The sequence below is a fragment of the Bubalus bubalis genome, chromosome 5 (genome assembly GCF_019923935.1).
Source record: "Bubalus bubalis isolate 160015118507 breed Murrah chromosome 5, NDDB_SH_1, whole genome shotgun sequence".
Classification (NCBI taxonomy): Eukaryota; Metazoa; Chordata; class Mammalia; order Artiodactyla; family Bovidae; genus Bubalus; species Bubalus bubalis.
Window position 1 is genome coordinate 101,458,583 of NC_059161.1, and position 12,867 is coordinate 101,471,449.

The 12,867-nt window shown below is 35.6% G+C and overlaps 1 non-coding gene across 1 annotated transcript; it reads right to left on the reverse strand.

Moving 5' to 3' along the window:
- Positions 1-7,575: 7,575 nt before the first annotated feature.
- Positions 7,576-7,647, reverse strand: TRNAC-ACA. Its single transcript has one exon. It is a non-coding gene; the product is annotated as a tRNA-Cys (tRNA).
- Between the last annotated feature and the right edge of the window lie 5,220 nt (positions 7,648-12,867).

Here is a 12,867-nt window from a genome sequence, read left to right on the forward strand (position 1 = left end):
GTACATTTTTACATTCAAAGCTTGCTCAAAAAGGTGACTTGGTAATTAGCTTCTCAAGGTAGTCAAGCCTCAATTTCAACTTGAAGATATTCTGTGTGATTAAATATTCAGATGGAAAGTTAAATTAGAACTGCTGTATGGTTTCTTTTAAATTTTGATTCTTTGAGTCTGATAAGTGAATTTCTTGAATGATATGACAATTTGTAACATGTAAACTTCAGGTGGTGCTAGTCATAAAGAAACTGTCTGTCTAGTTCTTTGGCCCATTTTTGATTGGGTTGTTTATTTTTCTGGGATTGAGCTGCATGAGCTGCTTGTATATTCTTGAGATTAATTCTTTTTCAATTGCTTTGTTTGCTATTATTTTTCTCCCATTCTGAAGGCTGTCTTTTCACCTTACTTTATAGTTTCCTTCATTGTGCAAAAGCCTTTAGGTTTATGTTGTGCAAAAGTTTGTGTCCCATTTATTTATTTTTGCTTTTATTTCCATTACTCTGGGAGGTGGGTCATAGAGGACTAAACAGACATTTCTCCAAAGAAGACATACATATTGCTAACAAACACATTAAAAGATGCTCAACATCACTCATTATCAGAGAAATGCAAATCAAAACCACAATGAGGTACCATCTCACACCGATCAGAATGGCTGCTATCATAAAGCCTACAAACAATAAATGATGGAGAGGGTGCAAAGAAAAGGGAACCCTCTTATACTGTTGGTGGGAATGCAAAATAGTACAGCCACTATGGAGAACAGTGTAGGGATTCCTTAAAAAACTGGAAATAGAACTGCCTTATGACCCAGCAATCCCACTGCTGGGCATACACACTGAGGAAACCAGAATTGAAAGAGACACGTGTATCCCAATATTCATTGCAGCACTGTTTATAATAGCCAGGACATGGAAGCAACCTAGATGTCCATCAGCAGATGAATGGATAAGAAAGCTGTGGTACATATACACAATGGAGTATTACTCACCCTTTAAAAATAATACATTTGAATCAGTTCTAATGAGGTGGATAAAACTGTAGCTTATTATACAGAGTGAAGTAAGCCAGAAAGAAAAACACCAATACAGTATATTAATGCATATGGAATTTAGAAAGATGGTAATGATGACCCTGTATACAAGACAGCAAAAGAGACACAGATGTAAGGAACAGACTTTTGGACTCTGTGGGAGAAGGTGAAGGTGGGATGATTTGAGAGAATAGCATTGAAACTTATATATTACCATATATGAAATAGATAGCCAGTCCACGTTCAATGCATGAGACAGGGTGCTCAGGGCTGGTGCAGTGGGATGACCCTGAGGGATGGGACAGGGGGTTCAGAATGGGGGACACATGTACACCCATGGCTGATTCATGTGAATGTATGGCAGAAACCACTACAATATTGTAAAGTAATTAGCCTCCAATTAAAATAAATAAATTTACAAAAAAAACAAAAACAAAAATAACCTACCTGTCAATGCAGGAGACATAAATAGACATAGGTTTGATCCCTTGGTCAGGAAGATCCCCTGGAGGAGGGCATGGCAACCCACTCCAGTATTCTTGCCTGGAGAATCCCATGGACAGAGGAGCCTGGCAGGTTACAGTCCGTATGGTCGAAAAGAGTCACACATGACTGAAGTGACTGAAAGAGCAAGCCAGGGAAGGAAGCTCTCTGTTGGTGAGGGAAACATGGAAAAATATATTCATAACTGTGGAGACATGGTCATAGCTGATTTTGGCCCTCTTGTAATACTACTTTCAAGTCTTGGATTCTAGGAGGACAAGACTATCTTAAAGAGTGTATGAAGATCGTTCCTAATTTTTGTGCCTTGGAAGAAAAAGAATGAAATATACAGGATATAGTCACATAAAATTTTAAGATAAACATCAAAAAAACAACAGACGTTGGTAAAGCAGATACAGCAGTGGTGTGTTAGAGCGGATATATCCACCAAGAAAGGTCAATTCAAGCAGTCCTCACAATTAGACTTTAACCTGATGGATTTACTGAGTCTCAAGTAAATCTTTATTCTTGCATTGGAATAAGATAAGGATCTAAGGGGATTCCAGGATCCATCCATACTCTCATACATACTGACTTTTATTCCATTGAAGTTTTGGGAAGTCAAAACAGAAAAAGTATGCATTAGTAATGAGTAAAGAATAGAAAAAATTCAGGTATGGGGAATAATCTAAACTTAATTCTCTAAGTTTGTCACTTCCTTCTTTTGAGAACATGTTTCTTTCAATTTAATAATCTAGATAGTGGTTCTAGCAGGGTTAGTAAATTTTCTACCTCACATTATTGTCTGCAGTTTTGATTAGCTTAAATTTTAGAGGTCAACTCTATTTTCTTAATCTCTGAGATTTGGTGGAACATGTCACTGTTTCTTATGTACTGTTGACAAAGAACAAGAGAATGTATGGAGTTCAATACCAAATAGCCTTTTGAAGGTCTATAGGAAGCCAAATGTATATTTCCATCACTTTGCTTCTGAAGGAAATCTCTCAGTCTCTCCAATAAACAATTCAATTCAGTTCAGTTCAGTCACTCAGTCGTGTCCAACTCTTTGCGACCCCATGGACTGAAGCACACCAGGCTTCCCTGTCCATCACCAACTCCCAGAGCTTTCTCAAACTAATGTTCATTGAGCTGGTGATGCCATCCAACCTTCTCATCCTCTGTTGTCCCCTTCTCCTCCCACCTTCAATCTTTCCCAGCATCAGGGTCTTTTCCAATGAGTCAGTTTTTTGCATCAGGTGGCCAAAGTATTGGAGTTTCAGCTTCAGCATCGATCCTTCCAATAAATATTCAGGACTGATTTCCCTTAGGATTGACTGGTTGGATGTCCTTGCAGCCCAAGAGACTCTCAAGATTCTTCTCTAACACCATGTTCAAAAACATCAATTCTTCAGCCCTCAACTTTCTTTATAGTCCAGTGCTCACATCCACACATGACTACTGGAAAAACCATAGCACCCATGGCTGATTCATGTCAATGTATGGCAAAAACCACTACAATATTGTAAAGTAACTAGCTTCCAATTAAAATAAATAAATTAATTTAAAAAATAGGTTTGACTAGACAGACCTTGGTCGGCAAAGTAACGTCTCTGCTTTTTAATATGTTGTCTAGGTTGATCATAGCTTTTCTTCCAAGGAGCAAGTGTCTTTTAATTTCATGGCTGCAGTCACCATCTGCAGTGATTTTGGAGCCCAAGAAAATAAAAAGAAGCATTTTTATCATTCTCTGTTCTCTAATATATTTTTAATCAAGTTACAGTAGGAATCTAAAGTGAATTACAGACCCTCAGGAATCTCTCCTAAGATGAGTTAACCAAGGGGACTGAATTGCAGTCTTGGCTTAATATTTTCAAATAAATGAAAAATCTTCCCACTTTTGACCAGAAATTGCTTCAGTGGAAAAATGCATGTCCTCATCTCCCTGCCAAGTCTGTGAATTTCTGCTTTGTGTCAGATAAGAGCATTTTTCTTAGTACTTCATCAAAGATTTTTTTTACCCTATTTGTTTAAGATTCATATTAGTGTTAGTATTAGATGATTTATTCAACTATACAAAATATGTAGAGTAAATTTACAGGACAAATTCCCCTTCAGCATTTTCCTTTGCATTTAATATTCACTGATGACTTATGACACTTTTGAACTGTGGTGTTGGAGAAGACTCTTGAGAGTCCCTTGGACTGCAAGGAGGTCCAACCAGTCCATCCTAAAGGAGATCAGTCCTGGGTGTTCATTGTAAGGACTGATGCTAAAGCTGGAACTCCAATACTTTGGTCACCTGATGAGAAGAATTGACTCATTGGAAAAGACTCTGATGCTGGGAGGGATTGGGGGCAGGAGGAGAAGGGGACGACAAAGGATGAGATGCTGGATGGCATCACCGACTCGATGGACGTGAGTTTGAGTGATCTCTGGGAGTTGGTGATGGACAGGGAGGCCTGATGTGCTGCGATTCATGAGCTTGGGAAGAGTCAGACATGACTGAGTGACTGAACTGAACTGAACTGAAGACTTACGAAGGACCTACAATATGCTGGACACGTAGTGTTACATGTAGAACTCACTAGTTAACATGGGAGCAGGAATGCTTAAATATATGCACTTGTATTGTGATTATATTAGTAAAATATAGACAGAAAGGAAAGGTGATCATATCAAGGTGAGCAGAAAGCAAGGAAGACGTGAGGGAAAGAATCAGAGGAAAAAGACTCTTGGTATGGGGACTAGAAAATGTGAAGAGCCAGTGAAAGTGAATCGCATGCTTAGAAGATAATGATTTGAAAATTTCTTAAATAAGACTTTTTGTATTAAATCAAATAAAATCAAATCCAGTCAAATGCAATAAATTTTTCACTTAGATTAGGATATATGATATACATTTCTAATAAGACAGGAAAGAATGAAGTAGAGGAAACATGGCAGATGAAGATTTGGAGATAGTTTCATACCTTTTTTCACAAGACCTCAATTGAGTTTAATGTCAAAGATCAAAGGACAGAGCAAGAATGTTTAGCTCAAACTTTTTGTCTGTTCTTTATTCTCCAGCTGCAGTGTAACTGAATCATAGAATTCTTGTCCCAGGAGCAAACCTCAGCTGTCTCAAATAATTTGTCTGATATGCTAACGAAATCTTCATGTCAGGTTGGTTTAATTATGTTAATTTGTACATCAACAGTTGAGTTTTTACAGTTTGTTTATATGAACTATTCTGTATTTGCACTCAGATCTCAGCTCTGCTTGTAATGGGATATGGTGCTAGTGGCTTAGCATACAAAGCTCTAACTCCCTCATCAATAAAATGGGAGCACATTATTTTATCTATTCAGAAACACCTAAGATTATAAGATACTCTATCATTTGCTATTCCTCTAGGGGGAAAAAAAAAACAATTAAAATTAGTTTGTAGTAATTTTTATTTTATATTTATCAGAAGAACACTTTTTTTAATCCTTATTAGGAGTGTTATTGCTAAAACACTCATACAGCTATAAAAAGAAATATGTAAGCAACATATTGATTAAATGTTCCTGTTTTTCCACATTGAGTCAAGTGTTTCCAACTCAATTTTCAACTCAGAGTGGTTAATTTTCTTGTTTTTACATATCCTTTGTGCCATAAATAGCATTGGTAATATAATGTCTCTAGATAATATATAAAATATTTAAAACTTAGTGGTAATGAGCTCTTAAATTGACTTCAAAAGTAAGTAAACCTAGAAAAATATTTTATTTCGATTTTTAAAATGTTTATAAACATATTTGATTCACCATCTCCCCTTTCCACAATCCTTTGGCTCCTTAAAATTAAAACAGTGCTTCACTATTTATTACTACTAGGATGTGCTCCAAATATGCAAGTTTCGATATTGCTTTCTTGAAGTTTCTTTTACTGCTTTGGAATCAACAACCACATTATACCTGACCCAGGGCCAACATTGATAGCCAAATATCATTGCTTGTGAGATCAACCTTGATTTTAGTGATCTTAAAATATGAAAGATATGAGCCTTAATATCTATGAAACAGTGTTAATAATATCTGTCTCCCAATATGAATGATAACTGATGTAATTCTATAAGCAGAATTTATTGAGGCTTTAGCAAGCTGTTTAGTACATAGCAAGTACTTGTTACTGCCCAGTTAAAAAGCCAGTCATACTTGTCTCAGGAATGCTTGTCTTCTACAGAAATCAAGATATTTAATTAACTCAAAGAATAGAGAATGATGAAGCTTCTATTTCATTTAATATTGAATCTGAGTCAGCATGTAAATAGGAGATTTGACAGCACAGTAATAAAAGTTAGAGTGTTTCTGGTCAAATGTTTAGTGTTCATATTAGTTTTTCCTAGCAGAGATTTTAGAATTTCCTAGCAAGATACAAGGACTAATATTCATAAGTTTTCAGTTATTAAGCTATCGCCAGCTTTCTTTGGTCTTGCTGCTGCTGCTGCTAAGTCGCTTCAGTCGTGTCCGACTCTGTGCGACCCCAGAGACAGCAGCCCACCAGGCTTCCCCGTCCCTGGGATTCTCCAGGCAAGAACACTGGAGTGGGTTGCCATTTCCTTCTCCAATGCATGAAAGTGAAAAGTGAAAGTGAAGTTGCTCAGTCGTTCCCGACTCTTAGCGACCCCATGGACTGCAGCCTATCAGGCTCCTCTGTCCATGGATTTTCCAGGCAAGCGTACTGGAGTGGGGTGCCATTGCCTTCTCCGTCTTTGGTCTTAGATACATCTTATTCTTTCCCCTCATGGCATAAACATAACAATGTATGACACAGGTGTGATCTAAGGAGAAGAAAATGCTAGTGCATTTTAGACATGTCACTTTGCAATAGCAAAAAGAAAGCAAAAGCAAATATAATGATGTTCTTACCTCATAATTGAGATATTTTATTATAAAATATCTGCCATATATAAATATATTTATTTGTATGCACTCTTTACAATAGTTAGAACTTCAAATCTATCTCAATTAAAAACAAAACAAAACAACTACCTAGTTGAAGAAACACCCATAGGAAGTATACCTTTTAATTTTCAAATTTTCTAAAATCAAATATGTTTCAGAATGTCTTCCTGATATTACAGAAAGGGGAGCCTGAGAATTGTCTAACATACAGGGGAAAACTTAAAGGTATATTTTACTAATTTTATATATATATATATATATATATATATAAAATATCATTCTACTCTGATATTTATGCTATCCTGATGAAGTTTTTAAAAATAATTTTAATTTTAGTAACAAAATGTACTAACAAATAAGGGATCTTCATAATTTGGCCAATGACTTTGGTGTGCTTCTGTCTGCGAGTATTATTATTCATTTGGGAGACTGATAGCAGAAAAGAAATAGATATTATCAGTTCTGAAACCTAGTATCTCTCTTTTGCCAAAAGAGAGAAGAAGGAATGATCTAGTCGCTTTTTAAAATGCTAATGAGAGATTGCTTGTCAAACCTACAGACTAGGGAGATTTTATCTAAAGAATTCTTTCATGAAGATGAACTTGGTCTAAGTTGCTATTGTAAATTAATCAGGAATTTGTGGATTTATAAAACCCCAAGAAAGCTTGTACAAGCTATGGAATTGATGGGGTGTGTAAGAGATATAACATAAATGAAAAGTGATGTAAATATTGCCTCACCTGAATGCTTGGTGATGTCCTGTCTGAACCTAAACCAGAATGCATCTGAATGTAGAAAAAAGACCTGAAGAACAACATTGGTCTCACAATGGTTCCATAATTTTATCTACTTTTCCTGTGTTTTGACATTTTCTCTAGTCTTTGGATTATTGATACAATTAGTTCTAGGTAACAGCTATGATTACTAATCTGATGATTAAAACTTTTGTTTTTTAATTGAAGTATAATTTACAGTGTTGTATTAGTTTCAAGTGTACAGCTAAAGTGATAGTGAAGTTGCTCAGTCGTGTCTGACTCTTTGCAACCCCATGGACTGCAGCCTACCAGGCTCCTCCATCCATGGGATTTTCCAGGCAAGAGTACTGGAGTGGATTGCTATTTCTGTCTCCTAGAGATCTTCCCAGCCCAGGAATTGAACCTGGGTCTTCCACATTGTAGGCAGACGCTTTACCATCTGAGCCACCAGGGAAGTCTTGGTACTGCTAAGTGTACAGCTAAGGGAAAATGTTTATATATATGTATGTATGCATGTATGCATGTGTGTGTGGCAACACATGGTTCAGTCACTCAGTTGTATCCAACTCTTTGTGACCCTATGGACTGTAGCCCATGAAAGCGAGAGAGTTCCAGAAAAATATCTACTTCTGCTTTATTGACTACACCAAAGTCTTTAACAGTGTGGGTCACAACAAACTGGAAAATTCTTAAAGAGATGGGAATACTAGACCACCTTACCTGCCTCCTGAAAAATCTGTATGCTGGTCAAGAAGTAACAGTTAGAACCGGACATTAAACAACAGACTGGTTCCAAATTGGGAAAGCAGTATGTCAAGGCTGTATATTGTCACCCTGCTTATTTAACTTATCTGCAGAGTACATCATGAGAAACGCTGGGCTAGATGAAGCATGACTGGAATCAAGATTGCCTGGAGAAATATCAATAACCTCAAATACACGGATGACACTACCTTTATGGCAGAAAGTGAAGAGGAACTAAAGAGTCTCTTGATGAAAGTGAAAGAGGAAAGTGAAAAAATTGGCTTAAAATTCAACATTCAAAAAATGAAGATCATAGCATCCGGTCGCATCACTTCATGGCAAATAGATGGGGAAACAATGGAAACAGTGTGAAACTTTACTTTATTTGGCCTCAAAATCACTGCAGATGGTGACTGCAGCCATGAAATTAAAAGATGCTTGCTCCTTGGAAGAAAAGCTGTGACCGACGTAGATAGCATATTAAAAAACAGAGACATTACTTTGCTGACAAAGGTCCGTCTAGTTAAAGCTATGATTTTTCCAGTAGTCATGTATGAATGTGAGAGTTGGACCATAAAGAAAGCTGAACACTGAAGAATTGATTCTTTTGAACTGTGGTGTTGGAGAAGACTCTTGAGAGTCCCCTGGACTGCAAGGAGATCAAACCAGTCAATCCTAAAGGATATCAATCCTGAATATTCATTGAAAGAACTGATGCTGAAGTTGAAACTCCAATACTTTGGCCACCTGATGTGAAGAACTGACCCATTCGAAAAGACCCTGATGCTGGGAAAGATTGAAGGCAGGAGGAGAAGGAGACGACAGAGGATGAGATGGTTAGATGGCATCACTGACTCAATGGACATGAGTTTGAGTAAGCTCTGGGAGTTCATGATGGATGGGGAAAGCTGGTGTGCTACAGTCCATGGGATTGCAAAGAGTTGGCTGAGTGACTGAAATGACTGACTGAATAGTCCATTGCATATATATTTATACCCTATCTTAAGCTAATTGTCTGTTGATGAGCACTTGGGTCACTTGGGTTGTTTCCAGGTCATAGCTATTTGTGGTGCAAGTATCATTTCAAATAAGAGTTTCATCTTTTCTAGCCATATACCCAGGAGTGGGAATTACTATATCATATTAAAGCTCTATTTTTAGTTTTTTAAGGAACCTCCACACTGCTTTCAATGATGGCTACACCAATTTACATTTCCACCAAAAGTTTAGAAAGGTTTCCTTTTTCCACATCCTCCTCAGGATTTATTTTTTTTAGATGTTTTGATAATGGCCCTTCTGACTTGTATGAGGTGTTAGCTCATTGTGGTTTTGATTGGATTTCTCTAATAATTAACAATATTGATCATTTTCATGTGCCTGTTGGCCATCTGTATGTCTTCTTTAGAAATAAATGTCTTCTATTTAGGTCTTCTGCTGATTTTTTGATTAAGTTGTTTATTTTTTAGATGTTACATTTATATATTTTGCTTTGGAAGATAGGTCTAAGAAAATATTGCTATGATATAGAGAATGTTTTACCTATGTTCTCTTCTAGGAGTTATATGGTTTCATGTCTTTCATTTAGGTCTTTAAACTATTTTGAGTTTATTTTTGTATTTTAACTTTTCCTGATATATAAAATAGTAAAGAACATGAAGTCTGTGATGCAATAGATCATTAAATGTATTCTTTAACCATAATATTTTCATTACAATAAACCTTGGGGTTGGAAAAGAAATTATTCAAATGAAACCTCCATATCAGTTATTTAGTTTATAGTGACTTGGTGTTTCACAATTATATCTAAATTTTTTTCTTTTTCTACTCTGTAAAGCTAAGTTTATATATGGATAGCTGCTAGTGGGCCAGGTGTCTAAAGAATATTTAAATTCACTTTTTATTTTCTTATTTTAATTTTATGTTTTTAAATTCAGCTATGATAGATTTGTCCTTGTACAGAATAGATATTCTGTGTGAAATATATATCCCAGATGAGAGAGTAAACTTAGATTGAAGCTATCATATATAAATATTAATTCCAAAATGTAAAACCTGCAATAATCATTTTTCTCTTTGACATAAGCATGTATATATGAGAAGCTCATGGATAAGGAAGTAGTCAAAAGATGTCATACTGGATAAGGGGGTCATTTCAATTCAGGATAATATAATACCACCTATCATCTCACTTTCTGTAAAGTTTTATTTCTGTGAAATAAAAGAATTCATTGAAAGGAAATAGATGGAGAAGGGATAAAAATACTTTTATTCTGTTTTAAGATTTTATCATGAGAAATGAATGTAAGATAAAATTTCATTTAAATTTTGCCTGAGCATTCATGTGAGACCCTAGGAACTTTCACTAGTGGTTTTGAATCAATGAAATTGAGTATATTGGTTCCATGGGAAAGGCCAGAAATAGTGAATAAGTTTTGATGAGTTGATAGAATTTAAATTTCAGGATATACCTTGTCCATACCTCTGATCCTTTAGAATAGTAAGGAAATTTAAAAGAAGATAAGGCTCATAACCTCATGATGAAAGTGAAAATGTTTGTCATTCAATCGTATCTGACTTTTTGCCACCCTATGGACTGTAACCCGCCAGAGGACAGAGGACAGAGGCTCCTTCCTCTGTCCATGGGATTCTCCAAGCAAGAATACTGGAGTGGGTTACCATTCCCTTCTCTGGGGGATCTTCCTGACCCAGGGATCCAACCCAGATCTGCATTGACAGGTGGATTCTTTAGTGTGTAAGCCACCAATGTTACTACTTTATAGTAGAAGTATGGCAATAAATACACTCTAGATAAAACTTCCTAAATAAATACTCTTAATAAAAATCACATAAAAACTGTTAGCTGATCCTCCTCTTTGAATTTTCACCTCTTACCAACATTCTGATACCCAAAAAGTGTTCAGAAGGTGTTGCATTTCCCTCTTGACCTATGTATCAGCATTTTATTTTTTTTCTTATGATTCTCTTCAACCCAATATTTTAGAGTTTGAGTTAATACGCACACTCACAATTCACAGATGATTAATACCTAGAATTGCAAAGATTTACTATGCTATCTGGGAAAAAAACAAACAAATAAACAAGCATAAAGCTTCTGATTAATAAATATGGAAATGTAACACTTTAAATTTGAAGCAGCTTTGACTCCACCCTACACGATTCAACAGGGAGCGAATCTATGAAATGTCTCTCAACATAATTTTAATTACCATCATTTAACACTGAAACAAATACACTTTCTCCTCTACACATTCACAACCAGCAAAACAAAATAAGACAAACAAAAATAAATCATATAATACAAAAATGAAAGACATAAGCCAAGACACTGTAAGATCTGAGGCTAATAAATTCCATGGACTCAATTACATAATAAAATTAAATTTTTTTTACAAATATTTCAATAATTTGGTGAAAGTTGTTTTTCTAATATCCATAATTTAAATATGAAAAGACAAATATATTTTAATTACTTAATTCTAAGACTGGGTTCTAATTTCAATGTAATATAAATTGGAGGAAAAGTTTATCATCTGTACAGTTTTATATATAAGGTTTTATGTGTTTGCCTTTTCCTGCCTTTCCAGATTGCTTCATATCTAAATATCAGAATAAAAGGATATTTGCCATGGCATGTATAAAACAAACACATCCAGACATTTAATGTGAGTCTTACTAGCTTCAACCTGTGCATTTTAAAAGATAAAGCATGAAGGCCAAATTCTAACATATCAACTTTTCCTGAAAAGGCCTTTAAGGGTAATCTTCATATTATAGGAGACATCCTCACCAAACTAATAATTTGACATTGTAACAATTTCATCTCCAGTTTTGGAACAAAGTGGAAGTTTTGTTTGAAAGTGGAAAGTGTTAGTCACTCAGTCATGTCCGACTCTTTGTGACCCCATAGACTCTAGCCCACTAGGCTCCTCTGCCCATGGAATTCTCCAGGCAAGATACTGGCGTGGGTTGTCATTGCCTCCTCCAGGGATCTTCTCGAACCAGAGATGAAACCCGAGTCTCCTGTACTGCAAGCAGATTATTATTCATCTGAGCCATGCTAGTGGGTTTGAAAGTAGAAATGGATATGTATAACACTGTATAGTACAAGATTTCTATTAGTAATATGTTATACAAATATGCTTGAATTTCTCTTTAAATGGCAGTAAAAGAGTGTAGCTAAAAATGTTAAGCATTAAATGAGGGCTTAGATATTGACCAGAGGAAGTGTGATAGTACTAGATCATGCAAAGAAATCAGAGAAAAAAAGATGGTTGAGAAGGGTCTGAGGGCTGATAGGCAGGAGAGACACTGTGTTGGATGGCGGCTTCAATAGCTGAATTCAAGGGAATACATATGGCAGAGTTATACCCAGCAGAATAGCAGTAAAGACAAACAAATAAATGATAACAAAAATAGAGAAAATATGTGAAAACAAGATGGAACTCATCAACTTTGGAATTGCTTTTCTATTCTTCCAGCCACCCAAATCTGTTCAAATTTGCCCAGACTTTCTTGGGTGAGAGACCTACATGTTTCACCAAAGCTGAATAAGTCCCTGGGGAGCCTATCCTTCCTCTCTACTCATTTTCTTACTCTTTTTCTTCTCCTTTCTTGCCATTAGCATAAATGTAGGTGGAAAGATGAAAATCAAAAATATCTTTTAAATATGACAAATATTTCTCACTTTTTCCCCTTCATTTACTTAAAAATGCTGTAAAGCAAATTTGTCTGTAAAGAAAAACATGTGTAAGCAATATAATTATTAAACTCAAACAGAATCCACCATCTTTCAAGGATATTTGAAACAAAACATATTATTTACATATATTGTAGTAATTTTGACATTGTGGTTATATATATTGTTAGCACCATAAGGTGAATAAATGAAATTAGAAACAATGAATGAAAT